Raw genomic sequence first — 6,528 nt, 5'->3', positions numbered from 1 at the left:
TAGTGTAAGTGGTTGACGGTCGGCCCTGTAATAGGCAGTCGGCCTAATAGACAGTCGGCCTGGAAGACCAACCGACCCTTCAGAAAACATGCCGTCGGGCAGATGAAGGATCGCGCATAGGTCATACCGCTGGGGGCTTTGCCCCCAGACCCCCACCGGGGGCCTGCGCCCCCCGGACCCCCTGCTATCGGGGGGGCTATCGCCCCCCCGAACCCCCCCTTTGTGCAGACGGGTATCTCTACTCTTGGCTCCTAAGCCGTCTCATAACCATCTGGTCTACTCTAAGACCCCTTCCAGTGTCTAAACTGGGGATCCCTCCCAATATCTGATACCCATCATGGCTTCTCCTCATATGGGGGCCTTACAACATTGGGTACACAGAATATTGGTGGGTTACATGAGAGGTGGACATTTGAGCTAACTCTAACAAACACACCAAACAAGAATCCACAATGAACAACCTTTTTCCCCCCCCAATGGTTTCTATGTACAATTTTGGAACTCATTGGTCAAGTAGTTGGAATGGCCTCATCAAATGGATTATCCTAAACACTCTTAGAAAATCTATTTCAACACTCAAACTTTAATATACCACACCACAACAATGCATTTGGTTTTTGGTATTTCCTTTTTTCTTTTGTTTGTATTCACATGTACACAATGTCATCGAACACAATTCTAAGGAGACACAATCATGTTGAAGACTTTTCCCATTTCTTGATCAATCCTAAAGTTTCCTCTATCATGTCATCATCCAACACTTGTTCAGCAACTTTACTCTTGATTGACTTGGTTTTGCTTAGATCAAGCTCTGGCATGACCTTTGACCAATCTATGATGGCAAGTTCACCCTCTTCATCGAAACAATTATCTTCATCATCATCATCAGTATACACATTAGACCAATCAGTCTCAACACCTTCATCACAATATAATCCATCATCATCCTCAAATTCTTGTGAACAATCAAATTCAAAAGAATTGGATTGACTAAAAAATCCTATTAGGTACTCAACTTGATCACTCAAATCAATCCCATTCGAATCATAGTTCTTCCACTCCGGATTATCAAGCACTAGATGGTCATCCTCTTCAAACAAATCCGACAAGTTTTCTAGTAGGTTATCCTTCAGCATCTTGTCACGATCTATTTCCTCAACATTCGTATCTACTTCACAATTCCAGTGGAGCTGATCAACTGTGTTCACAAAATATTTTAAATCAACATCTTTTTGATTGTCATTCCCATCATGAGTGATAGAATCTTCTTTGATATTTGGGTTTTTTGGATTGAATCATCTCCTTGTACCATTGGTTTTGTAGACTTTGAATTCATTTGTTCAAGATTAAACTCAGAAGGCTCATGGTCTCTTTCTTGACCATGTTTTGCATTCCTTTGAGGACCAGTCCTTTCCCTAAGACTCAAACTTTCCCTTTGATGATATGTCATTTCTTTATGACTAGAGAATATAACCTTTTTGATATGGGAATCTGCATGTTCTTTTCCATCTCTACAGACCTCAAAAATTCCTTTTTGATCCTCCTGTGCACTCCTTTGTAGATATAGCAAATATTGAGGACCTATCCTTTCCCTTCGATGATAAGACATTTCGTTGTGACTGGGTTGATTTGAGATCTTTGCATCATCATTTCAGTCATGACCCATAGAAGACCAATCGATCCATTTTGGCTTTGAACTCAGAGAAGTTTCATTTGGAGGATGATATGAATTGTGTTCACATGATTTGTTTCCAACCTCTATGGACTTATCCAATAGGTCCTTTGGGCTCATGGTTGTATGTGAAGGAATGATTGGACAAGTTTCATCAAAGGGATCATTACATGATATATCTTGCATAACATCTTTGGCTTGCCACATTGATTGTGCCCCATAAGCAATACTCCTCATAGGACAATGCCTCCTAATGTGACCCATTTGATCGCAATGGTAGCAGATAAGAGTTTTCTAAAAATGTTGTCTCGAAATCTTGTTGGGACAAAACTCTTTCTTGTGGCCCATCTCATGGCAATGAAAACAAACCAAAGTCTGGTGGGATTGGTAACCCTTAAAGAATTTATTGGGACAAGACATCTTAAAGAACGACACTAGTGCCATTCTCATTTGTCTCTAGACATCATCTTAGGAATTTTTGAGGCTCCTTTTTAAGTCAAAAAATTGCTTGATGCCATTCTTCCTATGAGGATAAGTAGAATGGCATCATCTATTACCGAATGGTTTCCTACAAGAGACTCAAAATGGTGCTATTCTTTATTTACTTGTATGGATGATTGCAATGCTACCACTTTTCCTTGTCCCATGACAACATATCAACAAGTATTCCTTTTGTTGTGTGGGGATTGGCATATTCTATGAGAGTATGTATGGTTGCAATGCTGTCACTCTTATAAAGAATTGCATTAGTGCCCTTCCCCCTTATCCCATGGCATCATACGAGTATTTCTTTCATTTTCTTATGAGGAGAATGGCACCATTGCTATTCTTGTTTTCCGACAAGGTCATGAGGATGTAAGTTGTATCGTTTTGTGATTTATATCTACTTACTTTCAACTCCTTGTTCATGTGTTTTGCAGATATGGCCAAGGGAAAAAGAAAGGAAGCATGTGTCATATGTGGATGGGGTTACATCTAGCAAAGGATGGTATTTGGATTTCTATGATAATCAGCTAAAGAGGCTTCATAAAGTACATTGCTTTCTCAATACTTCTGGCTTAGAATTTCAAGATGTTGGTGAAGTAACTGAGTATGCAAGGCTTAAAGACAATGATTCCCAACCTTGCCTCAATGTGCATGCCAAGGGTGGGGATGTGTATCCATTGGATGATGCTTGCTATGAACATGTGAGGATGGTTTCCACTAGGGAGGACACAATGGCAATGAAGGGTTGGAATGTTGAGATAGAAAATTGTAATAACATTAAAATTATGGATGCTTTTGAAATGGTAATAAAAAAGGTGAAGTAACATAAAATAAAGAGCACAAGAGCCTCAAAGACAATGAAGAAAAAAAATGTTGAGACTACTAGATCACAAGGATTAAAGGACACAAGAATGAGTGAGGATATGGAGGCAAGTGATCAAAGTAAGACAACGCATGATATTAATGACTTAAGAACAAACATTGAGGGAAAGACTAATGGTGAAACAAACATTACTTTTGTTGTAGAGCCTAGTGGCAAGAGTAGTGTATTCAAAGAACCATCTCATGATGTAGACTTTAAGGCACTTGAAAAAAAATTGCAAAAGAAGGACACTAGCATGATTGGATTGATGGAGTATGCAAAGTACTTTCCTTTTGGAGTTGAATATCAGGTTTCTATTCCAGTCATGAATTGCTTTAAAGCACCAAGTCAGTACGTGTATAGAACCTTAAATGTTAGTTATGCAAATGAATTAGTGAAGAGCTTTGCCTTGTTGTCAAAGCATCTAGCCACATGTGCATATATTATGCCTTTTCATAAAGAGACAAATATTCCCATGCACAAGGAAGAGGTGCAAGTTGAGAAGTTGTGGGAGTACACATATTGGATCCTAGTAGGGCAACACTCAATATATGCAACAAAGCTCTTCATAAGAGATGGAAAAGGGGGAAGCATTGAACAAAGGAAATGTTTCTATACAAGGAGGAAGGCATGCATTGTGGTTAATGCTCCAGAAGATGCAAGCTACAAAATATCTTCAATGGCTAATATGGAGGCTCAAACAATTCTGAAGAATCAACCTTATATTGACATCTTGCAACATCTTAGGGCACAACAGATTGCCTTTGGAAGACCAAATAAGTCGATTCAAGGGCTTGTAAAAGGCCACAAAAATCGTCAAAACTGGGATGTGAGTAACAAATTCTTCCTCCTTTTGTCTTATTGAAATTTCACTTTTGTTTTATATGTCACTCTATGTAGAGAATGCTTCTTCACTTTGTGTGGAGAATGGCATTGCTGCCATTCTCCTTCTCCCTATGAGTTCATGGATGATGCCACCATTTCCATTATGTGGCACATTATTGATACATAAAACTAGAACCATTATCTATATGCTCTAAATGAGAGTGCTTCTTTAATTTTTGTGGAGAATGGCACTGTTGCCATTCTCCTTCTCCTTATGAGTTTATGGATAATGCCACCATTTGATTTTGTGACACATGGAAGGAGAATGGCACTAGAGTCATTCTCGATTTTATTGATACATAGAACTAGTAGCACTATCTTTGCTCTATGAAGGAGAATGCTCTTCACTTTATGTGGACAATGGCACTACTACCATTCTCCTCACTATGAGTTTATAATAATGTCACCATTTCCATTATGCAACACATGGAAGGGATAATGGCACTAGCACCATTCTCCATTTAATTTATCCATAAGACTACTTGTTGTCATTGTTTATTTGATAATGATGACATTATTCATGATTTGGTAGAGATAAAAAGAATGGCATTGGTGCCATTCCCCACTTTCTATGTAGAATACCACTACTTTAATTCTCATTTCTGTATGAGGTTATGAAGGATAATTATGCAATGCCCCCAAGGGAGAATGGCATGATTGCCATTCTACCTTCAAATTTTGGAAATTTTTCCTCATGAAATTCTTTGTTTAATTTGTGCAGAATGGCACCAATGCCATTGCTCAGAATTGCATGTGTTGAATTTCATTCTTTGTAGTCTATGTAGGATTAATTTGGCATTATTTATTGCATGTTTCTAATATGCTTCTCTTAATTTGTTCCAGAATTTTATATCAATTGCCAATGTTTCCATGGGATCAAACTTTGCTACCAGGGATACCCACATGGTGACATATGATGATGACATTTATGAAAGGTGGATATCAATTTTGAGATTTATAAGCAAAGGAGATTTGGAAGGTCATCAACCCACAATGACATACTTAAGATGCTTACCTGGGTTAGATGATGAAAGCATGCAAAAGATCCAAGAAGAGATAGAGACAGGCGAGATTATCTTGTTTAAGTCTAAGCAAGACAAGGGTATCATTGACATGTCTTAGCGAGCAATGGGTATAAAGCAAGAAAGAGTGCTTTAAGATGAGCTTATTAAAGTGTTCAACATGCGAAAACAATCAAAAAATTTCCAAACATGGGATGATATTGCAAGTTATTATAATATTGGTCTAGAAGTATATCAATGCTTGCATGGATGTTGTGAGACATGGCTTAGAGAAAAACTATAGATTGGCAAAACAACACCAAAGTTTCCATAAGCTACAATAAGGTATGTTGAATGGATGATAAGTGGAAAGGAAGGTACATCTAGTTCAAAGTCTTGCTTTCCTTGGAGAGTCACATTGGTTGACATGAAGATGGAAGGTGATGTATTCTTGGCCTTGTTGAGATATTGAGCTCCACTCATGATATGCTAGGGTGACTGTTGTGCATTTATGTCACTGACTTGTTAGCTGCATATGCAGTTGGTACACTGCCCATGAATAATAGCTGGATGATAGCTATCCTTATGTACTCTAGTTCGTGGCTCAGTTAGTATGCCACCTTAGTTAGTTGAGTTTGGTTTGAGAGCCACATATAGGGTTCTTCTATTTCTTTGTACTTGTGTTCTTTTGGCTTTCACAACTAAGAAGAGGAAAACTGTTTTCAGCCTCCACCTTTGTGTGTATTCCCCCATTGTGTATGTGAGAAAGCCGCAAGTGAGACTCCTTCCTTCTCTCCCACTATCTTCACATGGTATTAGAGCCTGGTTCATGGTAAGGAGCTCAAGAAAGCAAACCAAGTTCGCAGTGTCCTCGTAAGAGGACCAGTGTTGCTTTCCTTTTTCGAGTTTGGGAGCAAATCTCTGCAAGTAGCACAGCTGGAAAGTGCAATAGTGCATTGTCTCAGATTGAGACACCCTTTGCGGTGTGTCAAGAGGGCAGTATATACTATAAGTGAGGGCAAAGCCTCAATTACGGAATTTTTCTAATTCGAGACCATTTCAGGGCCCGTTTTGGAGGTGGAAGTTCTTTGCACGCACTCAGAAAAAGGCCTTGTTTTTGCTATGCGACCATTGTTCTGTAGGTCAGTGAAAATTTGCCATAGAAATTGCATCATATGCCTGTGCGCAGAGATATTGGGAGTTACAGAATCATCCTTGTTGCCTATTGATGCAAAATCGTCACTAGGAAGTGACTGTGTGGTCAAATACCACTTTTGTCAGTTTTGCAGATTTGCCCTTGTGAGGCTGAAGTTGTGTTTTTTGCAGTGACAGAATATTTTGTAGTGTTCTGTAATGGCGCTAGATTCTCTTTCACAGATTGTCACTGAAAAGCTTGACAAGAACAACTTCCAAGCATGGAAGTTTAGAATGACAAATTTCCTTATGGGAAAAGGATATTGGGACTTCATTATAGGAAATGAAGGAGAAACAGTTCTTCCTAATGCTCCCAATCAACAGGAAATGCAGGCATTTAAAGGATGGCATGAGAGAGCCAGAAAAGTTATGTATTGGCTATCTATCAGTATTTCAGATTCTATGATTGTGCATATTCAGGATGCAAG

This window comes from Dipteris shenzhenensis, chromosome 13, assembly GCF_047967505.1.
Source record: "Dipteris shenzhenensis isolate YYH24624 ecotype China chromosome 13, Dip_SZ_1.0, whole genome shotgun sequence".
NCBI classification, from domain to species: Eukaryota; Viridiplantae; Streptophyta; class Polypodiopsida; order Gleicheniales; family Dipteridaceae; genus Dipteris; species Dipteris shenzhenensis.
This window is presented reverse-complemented; position numbering follows the sequence as displayed.